Source organism: Oryctolagus cuniculus, chromosome 6 (genome assembly GCF_964237555.1).
Source record: "Oryctolagus cuniculus chromosome 6, mOryCun1.1, whole genome shotgun sequence".
Lineage (NCBI taxonomy): Eukaryota > Metazoa > Chordata > Mammalia > Lagomorpha > Leporidae > Oryctolagus > Oryctolagus cuniculus.
In genome coordinates, this window is record NC_091437.1 from 75,755,325 (window position 1) to 75,768,695 (window position 13,371).

A 13,371-nucleotide genomic window follows, 5' to 3' on the forward strand; every position below is an offset into this window, starting at 1 on the left:
TAGAAGGTTGTGATCCTTGGCTACTGGGCATGATGCAGCTTCTTTACATGATTTGAAATTCCTCAGTTGGTACCGGACAAATGCTTTCACTAGTTTTTTTTGACTTGGAGTTGCCACACTTCAATACTGCTTCAATTTGGCCTCCACAGCTTCTCATGTTGGGAGGGGAGCTTCTTTTGCCACAATTCTAAATAGAGAGGAGCTTGAATGCAGCGTCACTGGTCAGGGGAATCCCATTTCCCTAAACACCTAAGATCACTGGCACAGGATTCATAGTGCTCCCAGGAATTCTGACAGAAACAAATGCTCAGACTTTCAAAGTCAAAGAGCTGGAAGGAATGGAGCCAGGGTAACAGAGCTGCTAAGGAAGGAACTTGGTTTATATGCATGGTCTTTTCCTGGTCCCAGCCTCTGGCTGCCTACTCTGCATGGCAAGTATATTTTAATACATCAGCCCCTCTCTACTTGGGCCCTGTATCTACCTTTTATTTCTCTCGATTTAGGCTCCTTCTATTTCAAAACCCAGATTTTTCATTTTTTCCCTCTTGTTCCCTTACATATTTCATATTTTGTGTCATGATTGACTCAGATTTTTAGAAATCTGAAGCAGAACAGGAAGCTGGTGAGCTCAGTTCTCCATATCAGAAATTTGGGACATAGCTTAAACACGAAACCTTGTTTTACGAGTTCTTGGCACTCTATCATTCTGGGCATTGCTTAATCATCAGCCTTGGGAGCTCCATGTCTTTCCCACTTTGTGATGTTCAGTACCTGGATAAACTGAATGTTCCCAGATTCATCAGCACAAGTCAGCGTGGGTCCCAGGCCTGTTCCTTTAGGTCTGATTCCACACTCTTTGCCTCATAGTTACTGCACATCTGGTATAGGTGCTTTACAATTTTTTTTTCTTTTTAAAGATACATTTATTTGTTTAAAAGGCAGATAAATGGGGAAAAGGGAGAGAGAGGGAAAGAAAACCAGAGAGAGAAAGAGAGAGAGAAATCTTCCATCTTCTGTTTCACCTTTCAAACAACTGTAACAGGCCAGAGATGGGCCAAGAGTCAGGAACGCCATCCTGGTCTCCCACACGGATGACAGGGCCCCAGGTACTTGGGCCATCTTCTGCCTTCCCAGGCACATTAGCAGGAAGCTGAATCAGAATCAGAGCAGCCAAGAACCTGCTGCATCACAACCTTAGTCCTCAGATTTTTTTTTACTTTTATGAACTTTTTCTTTCTGTTGTGGACAAACAGCATCCCATGTTGGTCATATATTTCCCTGCCCTGCCATAAATCATAATGTTTCTTTTGCATGCTTTTCCACAAAACTCATTACTTGATTCTGTCCACTTTTAGAAGTTTCTAATTCTCCAACACTCCAAGTTTTCTTCTAACTCAGATTAGTTCCTTGACTCCAAAAGTACAATGGTACTTTATAAAGTGTAGAAAAATGGAATAAAAATATGAGATTTTCAGTGCAAAATTTTTCCATACTATATATAAAATGAATATTATGAAAAAAGTGTGGGTTTTAGAACTCCACTTTTCCACAAGCTTTCTGAGGTACTCCCTTGTTTTAACTCTTCCTGTGTGTAACCAACGCACTTAGCAATTACTCAAAGCATTTTTTCTGATGTGGTACTTTCTTTAAAACTCTGAAAAATTTGCATTTCTACAAAATTCATTTGTAATTCTCAATAAGTAAAAGGCCACACATTCTCATTCTAGCTCCTTTCAGTCTTAGGCCATTCCTTGGCAAGACAACCCCACACTAAATCTAGAGTCTGGGTTCTCTGCACAACACCACATGTTTTCTTCTAAGTTGGCCAATTAAACGTCCTCTTGGTAAACCACCCAGTAAATCTGTTCTTCAGTAATGCTTCTGTAAGGAACAAAACATCGGAATAATTCAAATGAATTGTTTTACTGTTTAAAAAATAGACTTGTTCTTTAAAAAATGGAAGCATATATTGAACAGGCCAGACATGCCTTAAAAATGCTTAGAACTAAAAATGGCTTTGATTCTGGATTTTTGGGGGAATATTTACATATGCATAATGAGATATTTTGGGAATGGGGCTCAGGTATAAACATAAAATTTATTTATGTTTCACATATACCTTATATACACATAGCCTGAAGGTAATTTTATACAACATACAAAATACAACACCTGTATTTTGATGGCTATCTGTTGAGGTCAAGTATGGAATTTTTCATTTGTGGGGTCCTGTTAGTGCTCAGAAAGTTTAAGATTTTGGAAAATTTTCATTTTTATGAATACTCAACTTGTACCAATGTACATTTTGTGTATTTTACTTTAGCAGCAATTACATTCATTAAATAATGTGACATGTAAAGATGGACATATGTGATACAATTTATTTTTAAATTTTGAATAAGAGATGCTAATTTAATTTTCATTAATTTCTAATATATTAGGATTTTTTCATGTATACAGAATTGGGTTTTCTCAAGACTCCTTTACCGAAAATATGGATTGTGAATAGCCAGATAAATTATGAATAAATAATTGTATATTTTCCACTCAAAGGTAAAAGTGCCATTTAAAAAGTTTTAAATTGTATCTTTCTCATATACTCAAATTTCAAATGCACATCAATATTTAGTTGCAATTTGTATCATATGTTGTCATTATTTAACGTTTGTTAATATATGTAAACTTTACATACTCATCTGAGAGTTCTTCAAAAAATTCATGGAGATGCTATGGATAAAACTACATACAGTTTTCAACTTTTTTGCATAAAAATAAACATCTTGTTATTCCAGTTTTCAACAAAATTTCTAAAGACCTTATGTGCATGCACTTGAGTTGAATCATTTGGATCAATAACATATGTATGAAGAAATTCTTCTCATTTCTTTACAAAGTATATTAAAAGAAGAGAAAATATGTCTCATACTATTGGGAACATAGTTGAAATAGTTGAAATATAAATTTTTTTTGACAGGCAGAGTTAGACAGTGAGAGAGAGAGAGACAGAAAGGTTTTCCTTCCATTGGTTCACCCCCCAAATGGCTGCTACAGCCGGCGCACTGCATCAATCTGAAGCAAGGAGCCAGGTGCTTCCTCCTGGTCTCCTATGCGGGTGCAGGGCCCAAGGACTTGGGCCATCCTCCACTGCTTTTCTGGGCCACAGCAGAGAGCTGGACTGAAAGAGAAGCAACCGAGACAGAATCCGGCGCCCTGACCGGGACTAGAACCTGGGGTACCGGCGCCACAGGCAGAAGATTAGCCAAGTGAGCTGCGGCTCCAGCTGAAATATAAATTTAAACATTAATTCATTTCTTGTGCTTGAAATACAGGACAACAAATTATCTTACAAAAGGCTAAAAATACTGCATATAAAGTTATATTTAAAATACAGCTTTTGGAATCATTTATTTTAGCACGTCATCTCTCATCTTGAATATTCATAAAGAACAAATAGTTCTTGTATTGTTTTTCACAAAGTCTATCATGCCAGTAAATGTTGAGGACACTCAGCTAAACACGTTTTTTAAAAGTGGAAGACAGGATTTCCATGTGACTAAGAACTTGATATAAATTCCTAATGAATTATATTTTTTTGAAAAAAATTTATAATGCATGTACATACTATTGGCCATTGGTTATTAGCAGTAATTACACCCAGTGAAGATATAATAACTTTACAATGAAAATTAAAAGAATTCTTTCCACAATGCAGTTTTCTCTACTTCTGCTTATTCCTCCATATATAGATCTAGAAAGTAAACAAATTAGCATTTTTATACATTGCTATTTGCTCTGAAAAATTAAAAACTATTTATAAAATAAGTACTCATTCTCAAATAAAAATTGCTCATGCCCCATCAACTTCATTCCATATAGATCTACGTGCCGTGTGCCCATTTGTGAGAAGCAGACATAGGAAAATGAAAGTGTTTCTGAAGTAAAGAATGTGTTTTTCTACCCTCTTTCTACAATCATACAGCCTGGCTAAAATCCTATGCTTTTCTCAGTTGGATTAAATTGGAGGAAAAGTGAGCCCCGGAATGCTTTTCCTTCTTTGTACACACCTGCCAGTCAAAGAAGAGTATGTGCCTGTTAGGAGCCTTCTGCCCCAGATCAGAAGAGTACCACATACAAGAAACATCACCAAACTTCATCTCAAGCGTATTTCCTGGCAAAATGTGATATACCAAAATGTCACAACCACACTTGGAAATGCAATGCCTTAGGTTCTTTGGAATAAATGAAACTACTAAGGAAGCATTACTCTCATACTCAGATTGCATAGAATATACTCACATAAACATAAAAATGCACAACCACAAAGATCACACACACTAAAAATATCAATGGCATTTAGACTGCAGAAATAGAGGGCAGTGGTCTTTATATCCTTCGGAAATATTTGGAATTTTTACCATGCAGTATTTCTTTAATGTCTTGGCATAGCAAGTAAAGCCGCCGTCTGCAATGCCAGCATCCCATATGGGCTCCAGTTCAAGTCCTGGCTGCTCCACTTCTGACCCAGCTCTCTTCTGTGGCCTGGGAAGGCAGCAAAGGAAGGCCCAAGCCCTTGGCCCCTGCAAATGTATGAGTGGCATTCTCATATAAAACGTCTGGAGATGGGTGCCAGCGCTGTGGTGCAGTGGGTTAAGTTAAAGCTGTGGTCTGCAGAGCCGGCATCCCATGTGGGCACCGGTTTGGGTCCTGCCTGCTCCTCTTCTGATCTAGCTCTGCTTTGGCCTGGGAAAGCAGTAGAAGATGGCCCAGGTTCCTGGGCCCCTGCACCCGCGTGGAAGACCCCGAAGAAGCTCCTGACTCCTGGCTTCAGATGGGTGCAGCTCTGGCCATTGCAGCCATCTGGGGAGTGAACCCGCAGATGGAAGACCTCTCTCTTTCTCTCTGCCTCTCCTTGTCTCTGTGTGTAACTCTGACTTTCAAATAAAAATAAGTATATCTTTAAAAAATAAAAAATTAAAAACTAGAAATAAATATTATGTAGTAAAATATAAAAAGCAAAAAATAATCCATGTGACTCAATTAAAGCCATGGCTATATACTGACTGAATTTAAAATGTCTTAAATATACATGGAGCTTTTGAAATCTTTCTGTTATAAATGCATTTCCACTTTTATTGATACATGCATTTCTATTTTTATACTTATTTATATTTGATGAGTCAAAAATATTAACCAGATAATATACGAGTTAATAAATGGTCAGAGTATAAAAAGTTAGATACGTGATTGTACAGGACTTGCTTAAACTTCAGTAAGATAATAAAATGACAAATGACAATGATGAGCAATCTAAACTTTACATAATTCATTTGAAATTGTCATGCCATTCCCAGTTAGTTAACAGTGTTTTTGAGGAACATACTAATGTTTCCATACAGTTCAGCTTCATTTAACCTTGTTGGATTTTGAAAGGTCACAAAATGTCAAAGTTCTGGGATTTGTTAGGTTTTATTTTCTAAAGCTTAATGTAATTACAAGTTGTTTGGGATTTAAAAACTTACCCAGGAAATTCAAGATGGCAGCTGAGTAGGAGGCTCCAGCCACTAGCTCCCAGCAGAGACATCAGTGTGAACAGCTATACACACAAGTCACCTTCACAAGAGCTACAGAAACCAGGTGAGAGACCACAATGCCTCATCTTGTTATAAACATGAAAAACTCTCATTGAAGAAAGCAAGAAAGGAAAAGTTGCCTATGTTGCCTATGTTGCCTCTCCCAGCTCTAAGAAGCATGGCTGGAGGTGCCTACCAGTGGGGAGAAGGAGAGAGAACTGAATTACAATTCCACACTGTGAAAAAAATAAGTCGGGCTGAGGCCCCCTGCCCTGAATCATGGGCCTCACTTGTGGACCGAGGCCAGTGTAGTGGTGCAGCAGGTTAAGCTGCTGGGTTCAAGTCTTGTTTGCTCCATTTCCAATACAGCACCCTGCTAATGTGCCTGGAAAGGCAGAGGAAGATGATTCAAGTACCTGCGTCCTGGAACCTACATGGGATACCAGATGGAGTTCCAGGCTCTCGACTTCAGCCTGGCCACAGCCTGGCCCCACCATGGCTGTTGCAGTCATGTGGAGAACCAGAGGATAGAAGATCTATTTCTCTATGTAACTCTATCTTTCAATAAATATATAAATGCTAATGGAAGTTCTATAAACTGAAAGAAATGGATATTAATAAGTAAGAAGCAAATATCAGAAAGTAGTAAACCTAATGGTAAGAGTATAGAAACAAATCAGAATGCTGTAATATTGTACATATGATGTGTAAATCATTTTTATCTTTACAAATAAGACTATAAACTTGCAATTAGTGTATTAAAATATTAACAGGCTAGTAATACTGAAAGAGGAAAAATGTAACATGAAAAATTCAATTTGTTATCCTTTTAAGTAGCCTTACAGTCAAAAAAAGTGTCTTGTTAGCCTAAAAATTGCAAAGGCTATATATCACAAACCAACAGCTAATATCATACTGAATGGAGAAAAACTGAAGCATTCTCCTCAGATCTGGAACAAGACAAGGATGTACACTTTTGCCATTCTTATTCAAGGTAGTACTGGAAGTTTTTGCAAGAACAATAGGGAGAAGAAAGAAATAAGGCACACAAAAATTGGAAAAGAGTAAATCAAATTATCCATAATTGCAGATGACATGATGTTGTACATGGAAAAACCTAAACACTTCATGAAAAAGCTGTTCGGATTGAGAAACTAATTCAGAAAAGTTGCAGGTTACAAAAAACATACAAAAACAATAACTTTTTTGTATGTTAATGATGAACTCACAAAAAGAGAAATCAAGAAAGAAATCCCATTCATGATAACCACAAAAATTCAAATATTTAGGAGTAAATTTAACCACAGAGGTGGAAGATCTCTACAATGAAAATTATCAAATATTGATGAAAGAAATTATCAAAGACACAACACAGAATAAAATGAAAAATTGTCCTTACTCATGAATCAGAAGAATCAATATCATCATAAAAATGTCTACACTACTTAAGACAATTTACAGATTCAATGCAACCACTATCAAAATACCAAGGCATACTTTATAAAATTAGAAAACAATAATCCTAAAACTCATATGGAATCATAAGTGACCCAGAATAGCCAAAAGTTAAGGATCCTGAACAAGAAAAATCAAGCTGAAGGCATGCCAAGAGCCTGGAACTCCATCTGGTATCCCACGTGAGTGCCAGGAACCAGGTATTTGATTCATCTTCCTCTGCCTTTCCAGGCACATTAGCAGGGTGCTGTATTGGAAATGGAGCAAACAAGACTTGAACCCAGCAGCTTAGAGCTCTGAGAGGCAACATAGGCAACATAGGCAACTTTTCCCTTCTTGCTTTCTTCAATGAGAGTTTTTCATGTTTATAACAAGATGAGGCATTGTGGTCTCTCACCTGGTTTCTGTAGCTCTTGTGAAGGTGACTTGTGTGTATAGCTGTTCACACTGATGTCTCTGCTGGGAGCTAGTGGCTGGAGCCTCCTACTCAGCTGCCATCTTGAATTTCTTGAGTCAGTTTTTAAATCCCAAACAACTTGTAATTACATTAAGCTGAGCATACTACGAAGATACAGCAATTAAGACAGCTTGTACTGACACAAATCCCAATACATAGATCAATTGAACAGAACAGAGAGCCCAGAAATTAATCCACGTACATACATCCAACTGAGTTTTGTCAAAAATGCTCAGTGGATAAGGATAGTCTCTTCAACAAATGGTGCTAACAAAACTGAATGTGTGTCTGTGTGTGTGTGTGTGTGTAGAAAAATTAAATTAGATCCATACCTCTCACCATAAACAAAAAATCAACTCAATATGGATCAAAACCTAAATTTAAGAGCTGAGACAATGAAGTTGCTTGAAGAAAACATAGGGGAAACACTACAAGACATTGGTGTAGGGGATGATTTCTTGGACAAGATCCTCAAAGCACAGGCAACAAAAGCAGAAGTAAATATATGGGACTATACCAAACTCAGAAGCTTTTGCATGGCACAGGAAATAATCAATAGAGTAAAGAAATATCCGACAGAACGGGAAAAAATATTTGTGAACCACCTATCTGACAACGGATTAACATCCTGAATATATCAGCAAATTAAAAAACTCAACAACAACAACAACAACAACAAAACAGCTGATAAATGGGCAAAGAACTTCAATCGACAGTTCTCAAAAGAAGAAATGGGCCAGTGCTGCAGTTCACTTGGCTAATCCTCAGCCTGCGGCGCCAGCACTCCAGGTTCTAGTCCCGGTTGGGGCGCTGGATTCTGTCCCGGTTGTTCCTCTTCCAGTCCAGCTCTCTGCTGTGGCCCGGGAAGGCAGTGGAGGATGGCCCAAGTGCTTGGGCCCTGCACCCATGTGGGAGACCAGGAGGAAGCACCTGGCTCCTGGCTTTGGATCGGCGCAGCGCACTGGTTGTAGCAGCCATTTAGGGGGTGAACCAATGGAAGGAAGACCTTTCTTTTTGTCTCTCTCTTTCACTGTGTAACTCTGCCTGTCCAAAAAAAAAACAAAACAAAACAAAAAAAAAAAAAACAATACAAATGGCCAGCATTCAAAATTTAAGGACAAATGCTCAATATCACTAGTCATCAGGGAAATGCAAAGGAAAAGCACAATGAGAATTCACCTCATTTCTATCAGAATGACTAAAACCCAATACATAGGAAGTAACAACTGCTGGCAAGCATGCTAAGGAAGAACACTTATACACTGTTGGTAGGAATGTCAGTTAATGCAGCCACTGTGGAAAACAGTGTCGAGGTTTCCTACAAAACTGTAGACTTGCCATATGATCCAGAAATCTCACTACTGGATATATTTCCCAAAGACTTAAACCCGCTATATCAAAAAGATGGTTGCACCATCATGTTTATAGCAGAACTGTCCACAATAGCCAAAATTCAAAACCAACCGAGGTGTCTATCACCAGATGAATGAATTAAGATAATTAAGTATATATACACTAAGGAATATTATTCAGCTATAAAAAGAATGAAACTACCATTTTCAACAAAATGGAGGACATTATGTTGAGTGAAATAACTTGTACCCAGAAAGACAAATACCACACGCTGTATGTGAGAGGTAAAATTAAAAAAAATAAAAATAAAAAAGAGAGAAAAAAGAAATAAATATCCTAAGTATCAGTACAGATGTAAATATAATTTTGTAAAACTTTGCTTTATACCTTTGTCAAGCCAGTGGTTAAGGATGTTTTACTACTGGGGCCTTGGCCATCTGGGGAATGAGCCAGTGGATGGAAGACATGGAAGACCACTCTCTGTCTCTTCCTCTATTTATCTGTTAATCTGCCTCTCAAATAATTAAATAATCTTTTTTAAAAAACATGTAATACTCTCATAGTTTTAATGATCTTTGATTACTTTAAGATTTAGTGTACATAGGTAAAATGGTCATTTTCCCAATCAATTATAATTTATAGCCATTATCTATATTTCCACTAAACTAGGTTATTCGTTCTTTTTACTTGTTAAACTTCTTATCTTGTGATGTATTAAGCCTTTTTACTGTAATGTAATTTTAAAATCTTACCTCAAAAACTAAAAAAAGAAAGAGAGGAAGAAGGAAAGATGGTAGGAAGGATAGAGTAATAGAAAGGACTATTATTATGTTCTTAGCATTTTGTCTGCAAATCACACCAAATCTGTTGGAAACTAATTGAAATTAAAATTTTAAAATTTTAAAAAATCAAAAAGGCAGTAGTAATTCTTCAACTAAAAAACATAGTTACTGAAAGGACTAAATACCAAGTTCCAACTATATGCTGCATACAAGAAACTCACTTCACTTCTAACGACACACATAGTCTGAGATGAAAGCATGGAACAAGATATTCTATGCAAATAAAACCCAAAATAAAGCAGGAGTAGTCATACTTTTACCAGATCAAATAGATTTAAATCAAAATCAGTATAAAGGAGACCAGAAGGTCTTTATATAATGTTTAATCTAGCAAGAGGTATCAACATTTATAAATATGTATGCACCCAGTATTGGAGCACCCAAGTACATACATCAAATATTAATAGACCTAAAGAGAGAGATAGACTCCAATACAATAATAGTAGGGGACTTTAACACTCCACTTTTAGAAATGGAGAGGTCATCGACACAAAAAATCAACAAAGAAACAACAGAGTTAAATTGCACCCTAAATCAGCTGGACCTAACAGACATTCACAGAAAGTTGTATCCAACAGCTATTGAACACATATTTTTCTCAACAGTACATGTAACATTCACTGGGTTAGAGCATACAGTAAAACACAAAACAAGTCCAAATAAATTTAAAATGTGAAATACAAATCAAAACTAAAATGAAATATTACCCCACTCCAGTAAGATTGGTTATTATCAAAAAGACAAAAGATAGCAAGTGTGGAGAAAAGGTAACCTTTGCTCCCCATGAATGAGACTATAAATTAATACAACCACTGGGGAAAATAGCATGGAAATTCTCTCAAACCTGAACACAGAATTACCAAATAACCCAGCAATCCCAATATACACCAAAGAGAAATGAAATCGACCCATTGAAGAGACATCTGTACATCTATGATTATCACAGCTCTATATTCATAATAACCAACAAATGTAAGTGACCTAAGTGCCTGTCCACTAATGAATGGATGAAGAAATGTGGTATGTATATACAATGAAATATCACTCAGCCATAAAAAGGATAAAACTTTGTCAATTGCAACATCATAGACAAAATGTAATAAGGTAAGCAAAGAAAGACAAATACGATGTGTTCTCACTCCTACATGGAGTCTAAGAGCGAGGTGATCTCACAGAATCTCAAATAAGTTAAAAATATATTGGTTAACGGTAAAACTAGTATTCAAACAGTACTTTATACTTTGTGTGTGTGTGTGGGTAAAAACTGTTGAAATTTGTACCTAGTATATACTAATTTGATCTTCTATATATTAATATAATTAAAAATGAATCTTAATGAAGAATGGGATGGGAGAGGGAACAGGAGATAGGATGGTTCGCGGGTGGGAGGGTGGTTATGGGAGGAAAAACCACTATAATCCAAGTTGTACTTTTGAAATTTATAGTTATTAAATAAAAGTTTAAAAATATATATTGGTGGTTACCAGAGGCTGTGGAGGGAACTAGGGAGGAAGGGGAAAGGTTGATTGACAGATAATAAGTTATAGCCAGAGAGGAGTAAGAAGTTCTGGGGTTCTAGTACGTAGTAGGGTGGCTAAAGATAATGCACTGCATATTTCTCTGCTTTGAAACAAACCTAGAAGAGGATTTTGTTTGCCTTTGATTATTAGTAAATATTAAATGCAAGAAAGGATAAATATACTGATACAGATTGTATATCACACAATGTATACATGTAAGGAAACATCACATAGTATTCCATAAAAAAGAACAGTTTTTGTGCCTGATAAATGATTTTTTTAGTTTTCAAAAGGAAGGAAAATAGTCTATCAAACATGAAACCTTTAAGACTTTTTTTTGTTGTTTTCTTCAAAAAACTTTTAGTAAAAATTATTTTAGATCTTGAACAGCAGTTATTCACACACATAAAATCGATGGGATGCTTGGGGATTTTGGAAATTGGAATTAAAAGATAAATTTTGGTATATATTATGAAAAAGCCATGCATTGATTTAAAAAAAATTTTTTTTTTTTTTTTTTTTTTTTGACAGGCAGAGTGGACAGTGAGAGAGAGACAGAGAGAGAAAGGTCTTCCTTTGCCGTTGGTTCACCCTCCAATGGCCGCCGCTGCAGCTGGCGCACCGCGCTGATCCTGGCAGGAGCCAGGAGCCAGGTGCTTTTCCTGGTCTCCCATGGGGTGCAGGGCCCAAGCACCTGGGCCATCCTCCACTGCACTCCCTGGCCATAGCAGAGAGCTGGCCTGGAAGAGGGGCAACCGGGACAGAATCCGGCGCCCCAACCGGGACTAGAACCCGGTGTGCCGGCGCCGCAAGGTGGAGGATTAGCCTATTGAGCCACGGCGCCGGCTCATTACATTTTTTTTTTTTTTTTTTTTTTTTTTGACAGGCAGAGTGGACAGTGAGAGAGAGAGACAGAGAGAAAGGTCTTCCTTTTTGCCGTTGGTTCACCCTCCAATGGCCGCCGCGGCCGGCGCGCTGCGGCCGGCGCACCGCGCTGATCCGATGGCAGGAGCCAGGAGCCAGGTGCTTTTCCTGGTCTCCCATGGGGTGCAGGGCCCAAGCACCTGGGCCATCCTCCACTGCACTCCCTGGCCACAGCAGAGGGCTGGCCTGGAAGAGGGGCAACCGGGACAGAATCCGGCGCCCCGACCGGGACTAGAACCCGGTGTGCCGGCGCCGCTAGGCGGAGGATTAGCCTAGTGAGCCGCGGCGCCGGCCGATTTAAAAAAAATTTTTGCACAAAAGTAAGTACATACTTTTACACCATTTCCCACAAACTTTTTGAAGTACTCCCTTCAAGTTATTAAACTCCAGAAACATTTCCTCACTCATTACAATAAGATCACAAAAATATTTTTACTAAATATAATATTACATTTTACATAAAAACTCCAAATATTGTGACATTAAAACTTTTTAAGATTTTGTCACTGGAAAACTGTAGTGCTCTGCCTGAGAGCCTGTCGCAGCAGGACACTATATAAAATCTTGCCTTTCACAACAAAATAAATGCCACTGGAAACCACTATACTTAGCTTAATAAGCCAGTTTCCAAAAGACAAATACCATGTTTTCCCTAATCCGTGTACTAAAAAATTTACTGCATGTTACTGAAATTGACATTTTGAGAATTGACTATTCTATACAGGCCTTTTCTCTACCGTTGTGGTGGAACAGTGTTTTGTTTTTGTTTTTGTTTTTGTTTTTCCTTCCTTTTTGCTGAATTCTTTACTTAGTGGAGTTTTAATCTTATGATTATAAAATAAACTGAAAGTATGTCATTGTAAATTAAAAGAAAGAATAAGAAAGGAAGGAGGAGGGAGACTGGGAGCATGTGTGGGAGGGAGGGTGGGGTGGGAAGTACCACTAGATTCCTTAAATCTGTATATCTGAAATACATGAAATTTGCTCACCAAAAAAACCATAAAAATAATAAATAAAGTCTTTCTGTAAGAGTTTGGCACAAAATATGCTTTATAAAATCTGTCAACAACTAGAAGCTACACTCACATACAGGTGCACAAATTTAGGTTCTATTTTAAAGGGCCCTATCTAACATTAAATGCAAATCATCTAATTTACATAATACTCAATTCTGGAGGTAAACAAACCTATTGCTTCTGGGGGTGTGTTTCAAACGCCATAGCAGAGCACCAGATGAGAAGAGCTCCATA